Source organism: Rhipicephalus microplus, unplaced genomic scaffold, assembly GCF_043290135.1.
Source record: "Rhipicephalus microplus isolate Deutch F79 unplaced genomic scaffold, USDA_Rmic scaffold_41, whole genome shotgun sequence".
In the NCBI taxonomy this organism is placed as follows: domain Eukaryota; kingdom Metazoa; phylum Arthropoda; class Arachnida; order Ixodida; family Ixodidae; genus Rhipicephalus; species Rhipicephalus microplus.
The window spans coordinates 3,124,753-3,141,657 of NW_027464614.1; positions in this window are offsets into that span (position 1 = coordinate 3,124,753).

The window sequence follows — 16,905 nt, forward strand, 5'->3', positions numbered from 1 at the left end:
TGAAAGTCGCCATCTTGGCCTCCCGGACCTGGTGACGTGACGTCACGGCCTCCCCGACTGGCGCAGCCATTATTTCTCTTCGCGCCGCCATATTGGGCGCTTTGCCCAACGGCTTCGACATGTTCAGGTTGACTGGGAGCAAACGCTTGGTTCACCAAGGACAATGCTTCGAGCGTCAGACCGACTTCTTCCGCTTTCTCCAAGGACAACTCTTCGCCATATGCCAGCAGCTTCTCTCTCACCCGCAAGTGAGAGAGAAGCTGCTGTGAATAATCTGATCACGGACGCGTTCGGCGTACGTGAGCCCAAACTTGCATCGTACGGCTTTCTCCTTCAGGACTGTCACGTAGTCAAGAAAACTCTCGCCGGGGAGTTGACGACGACTGGTGAACTCGTGACGTTCAACTAGCAGATTAGTGGACGCGGCGAAAAGCCGGTCGAGCTGCTTGACGAGACTGTCATACTTTGTAACGGCCGGAGCCGAAGAATCGGGGTCAGATGCCGGCGTGGTTGGCGCCCCATTGCTCGGAGTAGACGCCGCATTGCTCGTCTCGTGTCGGCCTTCTTCCTGTTCGGCTGCCGCGAAATACCTCCGCTGTCCTTCCCGTCCCACCAGGCTGACGAGCGCCGACTCACGACGCGCGTCGTTCTAGTCGCTGCCACCAGCCGCCTCGAGGTGGGCCTGAAACATTTTTTTCCAATGAGTCCACGGAACCGGGGGCGGCACCGGCAGCTGGAGGAAGACAGGAAGGTGCTCGAAGAGAGCCATGCCGACAGGAGAGGTGGTGTGGAGCGGAGCAAGGGCGAAGGCCTAGGCGAGAGCTTGCCAGAGTCTGCACACAAAAAGCGCTAGGCCTCACGGGTTCTTTCAGCCATTGTAGGAACCGAGGCGGAGAACATCCTCGTCGCCATTCTGTTGTGTCGGCGAGCGGCGGCCGACGTCGAGGGCCCGACGACTGAACGCCAGACGCAACGTGCGCCGGCACGCGCCCCCGACACGCACAGTATAAAGTGAGTTGACCGGAGCCCGCGGGAACCCAACAAAGACTGAGCCGGCCAGCGGCCGTTAATTGAATGACACACAACAGACACGCGGACACACGTGATTGGCTGCATGTAATCACGTGTGTGCCGTTACAGACGACATCTGTTGACAGAGCACACACTAGGGCGCACTCAGCGACGCGCCACTCACAGGTAGCGCCACGACACAACAGAAACCAAGGAGTGCATTAGTTGTGTTTGCGTTAGGGACCCGTCAGTTAGTACGAATAGGATGTCTTCAGAGAACCAGAATTCCTGTAAGGCACGCACAGATATCTACAATACCAGTACAACGTAGCGCCGAGGATGGCTCAAGAATGTCCATAGTTTACACAAAAATACCGGTCAGCATGCTTACCCATTGCAAGGTCACATATCCTTGCATGCGCGGTGGTGACATCGGAGGGCGAGTGCCTGTGCGTATGGCTCTTAGTCCCCTGATCTATTCTAAAACAGTCCATTGCCGGCGTTGCCATGCTTATTGGCATGGCTTCTGCTTTTGTATCGCAGTGCATATGTGACAAGAGGAAAGAGCGAGAGGAGACGAGGCCCAACGGCCATGGCTTCAGTCAACATGGTGGGGTTTTCCAACGCCGCCCAGTCCACTGGCCCAGGCAGCAGCGAAACCATCAGTCCCAGCGCATATGTGTGAGTGTTTTCCTCGGCATCTAACCTGCACTGCCTCTGTGTTCAAGCATCAATTTGACATTTGCATATTTAGCAGCTTGTAAAGTAATCACATTTTGTTTCAAGTGATATAACTTGAAAAAAGCGAGTTACGTCGCAATGGTCAAGCCATCAATGCGTTCATTTGAATGTCACGAAAACGGTGTAAAAAATAATTTAGGTGTAGCCACTCTTCGCCCGCCGTGACGGGAAGCGCGTTCAGGTAATATTTGGCTTTAGTACATGCACCGCGGCTACACTTTGCGTACAGCAAGCACTTATGGATCTATCTAATAATCTATCTATCTATCTATCTATCTATCTATCTATTTGGCCGCCTACATCTAGTAGTTCTGGTGACCGCCTCTATAACATTGGGTAGAGCAAGAAATGGATAGATCAGGGAAAACACGATACGTGTTTACGGGGGAAACAAGTATCGTGTTTTCCCTGATAAAGGCCGGTCCCCGGCTGAAACCTAGGAAAAATAAAAATTTTTTGTTTTGCCCGTCCTCCACTTTTCAGTATATATATATATATATATTTTACAGGAGCATAGTGGCACACGCCCTGTGCCAGCGTGAAAAAAGACGTTGACGTCCGTGTGTGGCTCGTGCTTGCCGGGTTCCTGCTTGTACCAGCTTGTTGCGGCTAACGCTTCTTAAATAATAACCTCTGTTTTTACGTGACCTCAGTCGTTGCTTTTTATGGAAACGTGCTGGGTAACGTTCTGGAGCTCCGCAGCCGTAAGCTATCATCTGATTCCGCGATGACCGAGCGCGTCGATCCCCCACAAGCCTCTTCCACGCTGCCGCCTGTCATGTGCCCTGGTGTACTGCGTCTGCGTGATCCACCCAGTATACAACGGCACTGAAGATCAAAAACTCGAGGACTGGCTGGCAGAGTACGGGCATGCCAGCGTGATTACCAAGTGGGATTATCATGCGAAGCTGACTCACGCCATCTTCTACCTGACAGATTTGGCCAACCTATGGTTCACCAGCCACCAAGCCTACATCCGCACCTGGTCGGTTTTCAAAGAGGCCGTCACCTTGTTTTTCGGTCGTCCAGCCATGCGCAAACTTCGCGCTGAACATGGCCTGCGGGGACAATTTCAGCGAAATGGTGAGATTTTCACGAGCTACATTGAGGATGTGATCAGTCTCTGTAGGCGAGTTGATGCGAGGATGACGGAGGCTGACAGAATAAAGAATATATTGAAAGGCATTGATGACAACGCTTTTCATATGCTTGTGGCCAAAGACCTGCAGACCGTCACGGCCATGATTCAGCTATGTCAATATTTCAATGAGCAGCGAAAAGCAGCAAAAAGCAGCGAACGTTTACACGTCGCGCTAATACGCAAACAGCGGATATTAAGGCTTAGGAGTGCAAAAGCAGTGGCCCGATTACAGCGTGTTAATGCCTCAAATTCAACAGTATATCTGGAAGGAAGTTGCTCGACAACTCTCTCTTGTGGCCACAATCAACGAGACCCCCACAGCACTGGACCACTCACTTCTCCATGCTATTCAGACGCAAGTTGCCGAGGCTCTCCCTTCGCCCGCGTCCCCAATATCAGTTGCTGCACCGCTGACATGCAAAAGCCGTCCGCCGACCTCCTGCCCAACCGCCGCTTCCTTCATACAGACCAGCCACAAACTACTACAGGTCACCAGTTTCGGTTTATCCGGTGAATCGGCCCTTTCCACCACCTCGAGCACCTGTAAACCCTTCACGTACTCTGGGTAACCGGCCCGTCTCCTACAACTGCGGTATTTCGGGACATGTCGTGTGCTACTGTCGTTGCCATGGATTTTATTTTAATGATGCTCAGCATTTCGGCAACATACCTCGGCAATCCGAATCGCATGTGACACCTGATGCACATGACCCCCGCTCAAGTAGACCAGACTTCAGCCGACGTCGACCTTCTTCACCCCGTCTTCGGTCTCCTTCCCCCATGCTTTGCCGTTCCAACCACGCCCAGGAGGAAAACTAACAGTCGCAGTTGCTGAGGCAAAAGCTGCGCCACCAACGAAATTTCCATGGCCTCATCTTTCGCCCCCTAACGAGATTGCCCTGTTTGTGGACGGTTTTGCCACAACTGCTCTTGTCTATACAGGTGCCGCTATTTGTGTAATAGTGAAGTGTTATGCCGCAAACTGGACAAAGTGACGACTCAACTGGTTGAAATTTCTTTACGCACAGTAATTCGCAGCACGTCCAACCTCCTGCCACATGCAATGCTCGTGTTGTGATTAAAGGAGTGCTTTACATCGTTGAACTTGTCGTCCTTCCGCATGCGTCTCATGAAATCATCCTGGGATGGAACTTTCTTTCCGCTAATAATGCAGTTGTCGACTGCGCTTGTGTTCAACTCGTTTTGTTCCCATTCAGCACGACATTCATAGCTCTCCCTTGCTGACCCAAAAGGGTGATCGTCGCCGCTGACGTCGTCGTCTCTGCTTTTTCGGTCGTCATGGACTCTCTTTTGTGCAACTCCATCCCCGATTCAACTGCCCTCTTTATGCCGTCACAAGAATGCGCTCGTCGCCGGAACCTTGTCGTCCCGTTTGCCGTCATAACACTTGCCGATGACCCCAGTGCCGTGTACGTGTGCAATTCGTTCCCTTGTCCTGCTACCTTATTGCATGGCGAATGTATTGGGAGTCTTGACACTTATGATGACATCTTTCTTTTCGATGCCCCTTCTGATACGACGCCGATGTCCACGGATGCTGTCAGAGCTGCCAACGCGCCCTTACTACCTCACGAAGACGTCCTGTTGCGCAGCGTAGACACCGGTCTTAAGCAAGACCAGCGCAATCAGCTCATTCAACTACTTTACCGTTGCCGTGCCTCCTTCGACCACGGACAACCTCCCTTGAGACGCACGTCAGTTGTCGCTCACCATATCGACACCGGTCATTATCCACTTCGTCAGTGCCCCTACCACGTCTCACAGGCTGAGCGTGACGTCATCACTCAACACGTCGACGAGATGCTGCAACCTGGTGTTATTCAACACTCACATAGTCCTCAGGCTTCACCAGTGGTCCTCGTGCGAAAAAAGAATGACTCCATGAAGTTTTGCGTAGATTATTGTCGACTAAACAAGATCCCCCGCAAGGATGTTTCTCACCTGCCACGCATTGATGACGCCTTTGATTGCCTTCAAGGCGCGGAGTTTTTCTCTTTACTGGATCTGCGCTCTGGATATTCGCAAGTGCCAAGGGCCGAACCAGACCGTCCAAAAACGGCGTTTGTGACCCCTGACGGCTTATATGAATTTAATGTAATGCCCTTTGGTCTTTGCAATGCGCCTGCGACTTTTGAAAAAAATGATAGACAGTGTCCTCAGGGGACTTAAATGGCACATCTGTCTTTGTTATTTAGACGACATAGTTGTGTTCTTGGCGAATTTTGAAACTCATCTTTCCCGTCTGGAACAAGTTCTCCAAAGCCTTACGGCAGCCGGGTAGCAACTAAACTTCAAGAAATGTCGTTTTGGCGCCCGCAACCTCGCAATTTTCGGCCACGTTGTTTCAAAAGAAGGAATATTGCCAGACCCTGCCAAACTGCGGGCCGTTGCTGAGTACCAAAGCCTACTACCCTAAAGGAGCTCCGTAGTTTCATAGACTTTTGTTCCTATTCTCAGCGTTTCAGTCGCAAAATTGCCTCTATAATTGCCCCCCTGACTCAGCTTCTCTCCCGTAGCGCGGACCTCTCTGGCTGGAATTCCCATTGCAATGACGCATTCACGGCGCTGCGCCAGCTACTCACGTCTCCGCCAGTTCTCCGCCACTTCGATTTCAATGCACCCACTGAAATTCACGCGGATGCTAGTGGTGTTGGCCTCGGTGTCATTCTCGCTCAACGCAAGGATGGCTGCGACGAGTACGTTGTCGCTTAGGACAGCCGTACCCTAACAAAGACAGAGTCCAACTATTCCGTCACGGAAAAGGAGCGCTTGGCTATCATTTGGCCTATAGGAAAATTTTGCACTTACCTTTACGGACGCCAGTTCGATGTTGTCACGGATCACCATGCCTTATGCTGGCTAGCGTTCATGAAAGATCCTACTGGCCGCCTCGCTCGTTGGGCTTTACGCCTTCAGGAATACGACATCCGTGTTATTCATCGCTCAGGACGCAGACATTCAGACACCGATGCATTATCCCGTTTTTCACTGCCTCCTGACCTTGCCTGCTTACCAACTTCCATCTGCGATTCGTCATCGTTGAGCATCACCGACATGCCATCAGAGCAGCGGAAGGATCCCTGGATAAATTCTTTGCTCGACGTCGTCTCTCACAGTTTGTCAGAAACGACTTCACGCTCCCTCTCTCGTCAAGCAAGACACTTTGCTGTTCGTTAAGGCTTGTTGTATCGCCGCAATTACGTGACGGACGGCCGTAGGTGGCTCCTTGTCATCCTTCGTCATTTGTGCTCGGACATCTGCGCTGCCTTTCACGATGACCCCCAGTGTGGCCACGCTGGAGTATTCAATACTCACTCTCGCCTTCGTCTAAGACACTACTGGCGTGGCATGTATCGGCACGTTCGCCAGTACGTTCGGTCATGCACCACGTACCAACGCCGCAAGACGCCTTCTCACAGCACTGCTGGCCCTTTGCTACCTTTAACCTGCTCAGCGAGGCCATTCGACCGCATCGGAATTGATATTTATGGTTCTCTACCCAACACTCTTCGAGACAACCGGTAGATTATCGTCGTTGTCGATCATTTGACACGCTATGCTGAAACATCTGCGCTGCCTGCTACCACTGCGAAAGACGTTGCTTCCTTTCTTCTTCATCATCTCATTTTGCGACACGCTGCACCTCGTGCACTACTGAGTGACCGTGGACGCGTGTTTCTCTCGAACGCAATCGACGAGCTGCTCAAGGCATGTCGAACTGTCTATCGTAAAACCTCGGCATACCATCCTCAAACCAATGGTATGGCAGAACGGTTTAATCGTATCCTTGGAGATATTCTTGCCATGTACGCGTCTGACGACCACACTAAGTAGGACTAAGTGCTCCCTTTTGTCACGTACGCGTGCAACTCTGCGCCACAAAGAACCACCGGCTTTTCTCGTTTCTTCCTCCAGTACGGACGTGAGCCATCATGCTCCATGGACACCATTCTCCCTTACAGGCCTGATGTTTCCGAAGCGACGCCTGTTTCCGAAGCAGCTGCTTATGCCGAAGAGTGCCGTCGACTTGCTCGCTCATTTACCGCACAAGACCAATGGCGCCAGAAAACTGACCACGATGCCTCTGCGTCTAGTGTCCATTATAACCCAGGAATGTTGGTTTGGCTCTGGGTCCCATCTATCCCTCCCGATATTTCCCCGAAGCTTTCGTCGAAACACCATGGCCCCTACCGTGTGGTGCGACAAACATCCCCTGTAAACTATGAAGTTGAGCCCAATGATCCACCTTCGGACCAACGCTGCCATAGGCGTGAAACGGTACACGAATCACGCCTCAAACGGTGCTATGACCCCTTGTCGCGTCATTTCCCTAGGTCGCCAGGTAGTTGTACCGGAGCCAAGTGGCGCCAGCTCTGTGCCAGCGTGAAAAAAGACGTTGATGTCCGTGTGTGGCTCGTGCTTGCCGCGTATATATATATTTATGCAGGTACACGTATACGGTGACTGACGCCGACGCCAGCGGTGGCAAATCCAACCGAGAGTGTCCATATTATAGCTATCGCAATGAAAAAAAACGGCCACGCCTCTCTCACTGGCGGGATCGCGATAACCGCTAGGGACATTGCTGCCGTCTTCATGCCTGTTGACTTCATAGTTGGAAAGGCACAGAGAGGCCAGTTATCCTTTCAGTCTTTAGCTGGCTCGACCCTCCTTGAATGTGCTTGACGAGAAGGTAGGTGTTGCGCTTCTCTACAGCATCATATTTTGCATTGGCAGCTCAGAAACGACAATTAAAAGGCGTGACCAGCATTTGTTGGCAAGTCACGACATTTTCGTCGCAAGTGGAGCAGTCTGGCTTCGTGGAAGAGAACAAGAAGGACATGTGCACAAGCTTCAGCGACGAATAAACCCCCATCAACAAAGGAAAACGCGAGATACATGAATATGTGGGCTTTAACGTCACAAAACCACCATATGTATATAAGAGACGTCATAGTGGAGGGCTCGAGAAATTTCAACCACCTGGTGTTCTTTAACGTGCACCAGAATCTGAGCACTCGGGCCTACAACATTTCCGCCTCCATCGAAAATGCAGCCACTGCAGTGGAGATTTCATAACTCGACCTGCGGGTCAGAAACCGAGTGCCTCAGCCACTAGACCGTTGCGGCGGGGCAAAAAAGGCCTGTGTGATGGTTGCGGAGCGTTCGTCACTATGTTTGTTAATAGCGGACGAGAAAGGATTAACATGAACGTTTTATTTCATGGCATGGGTGGAACGGCTGACGGCGCACGGATACGCTACCGAGTGCAGCGCCGTTGAGTCGGACGTTGCGGCCATCCCAGCAGTCAGGGTCGCAACTCTGGAGGTCCAGGGTCAGGCCACGGCTCACGAAGACCACACCCGGTAGGCCTCGCCCACGAACCTGCTCCCGGCCACTGCACCCAGGCAGGAGCCGTCAACAGGCCCCGTCCTTGGACCTTGTACAAGCCGAAGGACTCGACCCCGAACAGACACACCAGAGCTCGACCTGGCCGACACGTACGGGTCCCACGTCCGGCTCAGGAACGCTGCCAGGAACTCGTCCTCTCGAGCGGTGCACTGCTTCGTCTGCCTTCGTGTCCTCAACCCTCGAGCTCTTTTCCCCACGTTCCTTCTTCTTGGCCAGGGCACCGCCAGGTACCCTCGGGTGCACACTGCAGCTCATGAGCTCGCGGCCCGCGTCCGAGTCTGGCGCGTCGCTCGGTATGGCTCGGCACCGCTCGGCGATTCTCGATTCAACCAGAACTCCCCTGGCATCTGAATCCTCGGCCACCCTGAATCCTCGCCCGGCTTCATGGTCCTCCGTACACACGCCCGCGTCTCGCCCGGCAGAACATCTCGCTCGTCCCTTGCCGAAGTGCGACGCTCTGGTGACACAGGCGCTTGATGGCGTGGCTGCGACTACGAAGCAATCAACCCGCATCGGAGACGCGATGCTCCATGCGGGGAATGGCCAGCCCGTCCAGCGAAGAGCGTGCGCCGAGACGTGATGCTTGACGAAACCGTGACCATTAGCCAGAACACGTTCATCGCTGTGTTGAACGGCTCACCGTGGAGACGCCTCGCCGAGATCCGCAATGCCCTCGGCAAGGAAGAGAACAGCAGGCCAGGCCGCGCCCCGAGATGCAGTACTCGTGCCGGCAATGCCGCCCCAGCCGGTGGTTGGACGGCAGCAGCGTGGACGACTGCGTTCCCTGGCCGGAACCTGGATCGCCTGCGTCCGACGCTTCGGCCCGCTGTCTCCCGTCTACCGCTGCTTCGGCTCGTCCCCAGCCACAAAGCCCATTGCCACGTGATGGTCGCCCGTGGCCCAATCGTGGCACGCCACCTCTATGGGCCACCACAGGTCATCAGCTGATTCGCTGACACTCACGCGCACATTACACGCGCCTTGCCCCGCACTTCTGTCGTTGTCGTTTTCTTCACTCATCAAAATAACCCCCCGCACAAGAAAGTTGTTTCAGTCAAACAACTTTTCTCACAATACACAGTGATGAGGAAGAACTGTCCCGTGGACTCACGACTCTCGAGCAGTGGTGGCGGAGATGCCTGGACCAGCACGGCCTTGGGCCTCGTTTCCGAGCTCTCTGGTCCCTCACTTCTTTTTCCTCAGCGCTCACCCATGCCAGCAAAGCCTCTCCACACAGCCCCATCTCCTTCCCTAGCTCAACTAGCTTTCTCTTGTCGTCAATTCTCGTCGGCCACACACAAATAACGTGAGGCTCTCAGATGTAACGCGAGAGCTTAATCCTGGCAGGTTCGCCATTTATTGTGATGGTTACGGAGCGTTCGTCACTATGTTTGTTGATAGCGGACGAGAAAGGATTAACATGAACTTTTTATTTCATGGCATGGGTGGAACGGCTGACGGCGCACGGATACGCTACCGTGTGCAGCGCCGTTGAGTCGGACGTCGCGGCCAACCCAGCAGTCATGGTCGCAACTCCGGAGGTCCAGGGTCAGGCCACGGCTCACGAGGACCACACCCGGTAGGCCTCGCCCACGAACCTGCTCCCGGCCACTGCACCCAGGCAGGAGCCGTCAACAGGCCCCGTCCTTGGACCTTGTACAAGCCGACGGACTCGACCCCGAACAGACACACTGGAGCTCGACCTGGCCGACACGTACAGGTCCCACGTTCAGCTCAGGAACGCTGCCAGGAACTCGTCCTCTCGAGCGGCGCACTGCTTCGTCTGCCTTCGTGTCCTCAACCCTCGAGCTCTTTTTCCCACGTTCCTTCTTCTTGGCCAGGGCACCGCCAGGTACCCTCGGGTGCACACTGCAGCTCATGAGCTCGCGGCCCGCGTCCGAGTCTGGCGCGTCGCTCGGTATGGCTCGGCACCACTCGGCGATTCTCGATTCAGCCAGAACTCCCCTGGCATCTGAATCCTCGGCCACCCTGAATCCTCGCCGGGCTCCACGGTCCTCCGTACACACGCCCGCGTCTCACCCGGCAGAACATCTCGCTCGTCCCTTGCCGAAGTGCGACGCTTTGGTGACACCGGCGCTTGATGGCGTGGCTGCGACTACGAAGCAATCAACCCGCATCGGAGACACGATGCTCCATGCGGGGAAAGGCCAGCCCGTCCAGCGAAGAGCGTGCGCCGAGACGCGATGCTCGACGTAACCGTGACCATTAGCCAGGACACGTTCATCGCTGTGTTGAACGGCTGACCGTGGAGACGCCTCGCCGAGATCCGCAATGCCCTCGGCAAGGAAGAGAACAGCAGGCCAGGCCGCGCCCCGAGATGCAGTACTCGTGCCGGCAATGCCGCCCCAGCTGGTGGTTGGACGGCAGCAGCGTGGACGGCCGCGTTCCCTAGCCGGAACCTGGATCGCCTGCGTCCGACGCTTCGGCCCGCTGTCTCCCGTCTACCACTGCTTCGGCTCGTCCCCAGCCACAAAGCCCACTGCCACGTGATGGTCGCCCATGGCCCAATCGTGGCACGCCACCTCTATGGGCCACCACAGGTCATCAGCTGATTCGCTGACACTCAAGCGCACATTACACGCGCCTTGCCCCGCACTTCCGTCGTTGTCGTTTTCTTCACTCATCACAGCCTGAGAGCCACCGTTTTCTAATTTCGCCCTCACAGTTTTAATCGAACCGTCTGCTAAGACTCGTGGGCAAATACTCCTTTTGACATCAACCGTAGTCTTACCCAGCACTGACAACTAATCAAAGTCCTCCTCCAATAATACAAGCACTGTGTTTCCTCGTTATCGCCCCGCCACGGTAGTCTAGTGGCTAAGGTACTTGGCTGCTGACCCGCAGGTCGCAGATGCGAATCCCGGTTGCGGCGGCTGCATTTCCGATGGAGGCGGAAATGTTGTAGGCTCGTGTGCTCAGATTTGGGTGCACGTTAAAGATTCCCAGGCGGTTGAAATTTCCGGAGCCCTCCACTAAGGCGTCTCTCATAAATATATGGTGGTTTTGGGACGTTAAAAACCACTTATCAATCAATCAATCAATCGTTGTAGCTAAGTAGACAAATCCCTGTTGCCAAGCACCGCACTTTGTCGGAGTTACTCCCGTCTGTTCCCTCAGAGCCCGAACAGAATTTCGACGTGAGAACTCAAGGCCAATAAAAACAAGTCAACCACGTGATGCGCCACGACATTATACCGCCACCATAGAGTCTGTGGGTGCCTCCCCGTGGTGTTAGTGAACGAAGATGGGACCTTACGTTTATGTGTCGATCATCGTCACCTAAACAAGATCACGAAGGACATGGACCCTTTTCCACGGAAAGGTGATGTCCTGAACCGTCTCCACAAGGTGAAGTACTTTTCTTCCATGGACGTCACAACCGGCTACAGGCCAATTAGTCGAGGAGAGATCGGGAAAATATTGTCGTCATAAAAAAATTGCCTTTATAAAATACAGGCTGCTCCAATTCAAGGACATGACCTTTGGTCTTTGATCATCACCTCCCACTTCCAACGCGTGCTATTGTCACGGTAATAAAATGTGTGCAAGTAACCGTGTAGCAACCAGCGGAACAGCTTCGATCAAGCAACGCGAGTTCATCATCGTCTTTTTCCAGCCCAAATCCTTCTGCACGCACAAGTAATGATAAAACTAGTCAAGGAACAGCAAGAAACCGACTGCAAGCCCATTCCATTACTCTGCCTCTCCAAGATCATCGACCCCATGCTTTTAGATGTATGAAGGCAAGAGCAAGTCTTCAGCATGAGTAATACGGCTTCGTCCTAGCCACGTGGACGCTGTCTGGCTGGCAACCACGACGGCAGGACCACATGCTTGACTCTGCGATAACTTCGTGGTAGACATCGCTGAGGCGCTGAAGAACCCGGTAAGGGCCGAAATAACGACGCAGGAAGTTATCAGAGCGGTGGCGTTTGCGTACGGGACTCCAGAGCCATACTTCATCTCCGGGGTGGTTGGTGACTTCTCTGTGGCGAAGATTGTACCTGTAAGCATCATATTGTTGCTAAGAACAAATGCGCAAGCGAGCGAGTTGTCGAGCCTCTTCGGCGCACTGTGCATACTGGTCAGCATTCCGTGGTGGTTGGAAAGGCGTCAGGTAAAAGCATGGCGTCTAACATTGTGGTAACATTGCGGCCGTAAAACAGGTGGAAAGAGGTAAATCCTGTAGTTTCTTGCACGACGGTGTTATATGAGAAAGTTACGAAAGGGAAGAAACTGTCCCAGTTCCCATGGTCCACGTCTACATACAGGGAACTCATGTCTGTGATGGTCTTAGTGCGCCGTTCTTTTATTCCGTTAGCTTGTGTATAGTAAGCTATCGTCCGGCGATGTACGGTGCCGTTCAGTGTCATCACTTCTTCCAGCAGCTGGGTGGTGAAGGCCATGCCTCGGTCGGTTAGAACCGGGGCCGGGGCACCATGGCGAAGGACGTCAGCATAAATAAAAAAAGTCCAAGACATTGCTTGCCCTGCCATGTTGGAATGCTCGTGCTTCGCATCAACTAGGTAAAGAATCCGTGGCAATTACTATCCAGCGACTAGCCCCCGAATATTCCTAAAATGAATCTAGAAGGTCTATGCCAACTTGTTCAAACGTAGGTGGGGGTGGCTCCACAGGGTGTAAAAAACCAGCAGGTCTCATGGGTGGAGCCTTGCGATGCTGGCAGTCTTGGCAGGTTTTGATAAAGTGCATGACTGTACGAGACTGTTTGAGTCAGTAGTACTTGTGGCAGATACGAGCCAGAGAACACGTGAACCCTAAATGCCCGAAAAATGATTCGTCATCGTACGCATTAAGGATGTTGTCTCGCATCGCAGATAATACGACCAGTAGAGCAGTTCGAGCGTTGGGATGAAAACTTCGCTTGTACAGGACGTTGTCACAGAAAAAAATGATGAAATCGTGCGCCCTATTGTTCGTGATGGCTGTTCAAGCTTGTTCCCGAGATAGTCGATGATTGGGCGAAGCTCTGTGTCATCACGCTGTTTCTTAGCCAAGTCGGTGGCTGTGTTGGTCATGAGAAAACTTTCGTCGTTCGTTTGGTCAGGAAGAATCGACTCGACCGGGGCCACGTGATAGGCAGTCAGCATCCGTGTGCTTGCGTCCCAACTTGTAAACCACGGTAACGTCAAATTGTTGCAGGCGGACACTCCGTCGAGTGAGACGGCCTGAGGGGTCTTTAAGGCTCTCAAGCCAGACCAAGAATTGTGGTTGGTTACTACTTTGAATGGTCACCCATACAAAGGCGGTCAGAACTTGGCTATGGCCCACACGACAACTACACATTCCTTTTCTGTGGTCGAATAATTCGTTTCAGCAGATTATAACATACGACTAGCGTAGGCGATCACTCGCTTGATACCTTTTTGCCATTGCACAAAAACAGCTCCGAGGCCGACATTACTTCTGTAGGCACTTCAGTGTCGGTTTTTCGTCAAAATGATCATATATTGGAGGACTCTCTAGGCGTCGTCATAGCTCGTAAAAAGCTCCGTGTTGTTCTGGGGCCCACACAAAAGCAACGTTGTCTCTCGTGAGCTGGTGTAAGGGTTCTGCAATTTACAAAAAGTTCGAAATGACGTGACTATAATACGCACAAAGGCCCAGAAAACGGCGCATGTCGTGTTTCTTCGTTGGAGTTAGAGAGGCTGCCACAGCTAGCATTTTCTCGGTGTCTGGGTGAATCCCGTCACTGTGGACGACATGGCCGAGAAACTTGAGCTTCTCGTAGCCTTAGTGGCATTTTTCGGGCTTGAGCGACAGGCCAGCTGTTCAGAGTGCTTCAAGTACTACACGAAGGCACTGAAGGTGCTGCTCGAAAGTCACCTAAAAAGTACAACGTCATCTACATAGACAAGACGGGAGTGTCCTTTGAGACCAGAAAAAGCTGTGTCCATCATTCGTTGAAAAGTCGCGGGTGCGGAGCACAGATCAAAGGAAGCACATTGAATTTGAAGAGCACGTCAGGAGTAATAAAGGCGATCTTTTCCCGGTCACGCTTATCGACCTCAATTTGCCAATAACCACTGCGTTGATCCATGGATAAAAAATATCGAATGTTTTGAAGGCGGTCGAGTGAGTCGTCGATGCGAGGAATCATATGGATGTATTTCTTTGTCACTATTTTCAGTTTGCTATAATGAACCCAGAAACGCAATGTGCCGTCCATATTTTCATCAACACAATCGGTGATTCCCATGAACTTGTAGATGGCTGAATGATATCGTCAGCAAGCATTTGTTGTACTTGGTCGTGAATGGCGTCTTGTTTTCTGTGGAAAACACAATAAGCATGTTGTAGTATAGGCCTTTCGTTGGGCTCTCTTATGATTCTGTGCTTCCCGACGGGCGACTGTTTGACTTTGGACGCCGTGGCAAAGCAATCACCGAAGGAAAGCAAGAGGGAGCGAAGAGTCTCTTGCTGTGTAGTCGATAGTGCGCAGATCAAATCAAGCTTAACCAGAGACTGTTTGTCGTCGATAAGACAGAAAGAGAGGTGGGCGAATGAAAAGTTGGCTCTCGAGTCTCCGATTTCTTCGAAATAGGCGATGACACAATGTCCACCAAGTGCTAGTATTCATGACTAAAATTTTCTAGAACTTTTGCAGGCTCTTGTGTCAGTTCTATGAGACCACGGGCAAGGCATACTTGATGATACAAGAGTACTGACACATTGCCTTCCACAACTCCAAGAGCCGTTCCGTTGATGTCGCTTAGTAAGTTAACCAAAACACTGGAACGGGGTGGTACGGTCCCTGAATCATCGGATACACGCAACGCCATCTACGCGATTCGTAATCCTTAGAATGTGCGTTACGTGAAAACGTCACCAGCAATTCTTGGAGAATTGTATTTGCCCCATATTATTGAAGGAAGTCTATTCCCAAGATGACCTGCCTGGAGCATTCCCGCAGTACGACGAGAAACCCGATGAAGGTCGAAGAGCAAATAAGTACTCGGGCAGTGCACCTCCCAACCAGCTTTACTAGACGACTACCCTTGGTATAGAGGTGGGGACCGTTCCTCGGCGTCATCACTTTTTGGAGAGCAGCCACGAAGTCACCACTCATAACGGAGTAATCGGCGCAAGTATTCCCGATAGCGGTGGCCGAGTGATTGCCGATGGTTTTAGAAATATCAACGGAAATTGCTGCGTCGCGTTCAGTAAATTTCGAGACAGAGAAATTGGCATCGTCAACGTGTCGTGGCGAAGGGTGTTTGTAATGATGCGTGAAAGCTTAGACAAGTTGGTAGGACATAACTGAATGCAGGAACAGCGCAACCTAGAAGTAGTTACTTCGTAACTACTGAAGCGAAAAAAAACAAGGACAGAAAAGCGCGCTGACTTTCAACAAAAATTTATTATCGGAGTTGTGTACATATATAGGCGGAAAATGAGTAACTTGGGCATGAGTAGAAGGATGCAGGAACAACCACTGTGATACAATGTCAGCAAAAATCTTGTCTTTTGCTGAATTGGCTGAAAACAAATATATATGTAACTTGAAAAAGATTGAGATACGCAATCTTTTTTCGCAACAACGCAACCGATGGGCAACTTACACATTTACCGTCAAACTTGTTTATTTGATAAGCTTCAATTTTCTCACGCGTGGCCTGCGAGTTGTGCTTGCTTAGTACCTCGCAACGCTCAAAAAGTGGCACGCAGCCGCAGTCTCGGCAGTGAATTCCTAGGTGTCCTTGAACTACGTTGTGTACATTGTTATTGTGCTCTCTTAAACGGTCATTAAGGCACCTTCCGGTTTGCCCTATGTATACCATTCCGCACGAAAGCGGAATGAGATATACGACACTAATAACGCAAGGTACAAAGCGCGTTCTGTGTTTCACAGTGCATCTTCCTCTAATAGTAGCTGGATTATTCACCAGCTTACAAAGCTTTGCAAGCTTTTCTGGGGCGGACAAAACAACGGTGACAACAGCGCGTTTACCGATCTTTTTCAGCCGATGCGACACGTTATGCAGATAAGGAACTGCAACACATTTCATGGAAACAGACGCGCTTTGAGGCCGAGATCGCCCTCCTTTATTTTTAATTTGCTTTAAAAGTTTTTCCGCAACAGCAGAAATCAGAGCGCTCGAGTAACCAGCGGTTAAGAGGCGCTCTACCTGTGCATTTAAACTGCATTGCATCGAGTGCGGGCATGACCTCTTGAGAGCGTTTACCAGGCAACCTTTAATGATACCCCTTTTCACCTATTTTAAATGAGCTGAGTGGAAAGGTAAAAGGGGTTTACCACTTCTCGGTGAAAACTGCCAGCACAAATGATTACGCCTAAGACAGAGTGTTAGGTCTAAGAACCTAATCGAATTTCCAGACGGTGATTCCTGAGTAAGTTCAAGAAGACACCAGTGCTTCTTAAACAAATCTAGAAGACTAAGGACAACAACGTCAAGCACAGTATCCAAACATTCAATAAATACAATGAAATCATCAACAAACCTACAGACCTTCACAACGAGAGACAAGTCGAGATCTTTTTGAATGTTGCGGTCTTTATGCGCGAAAATGATGTC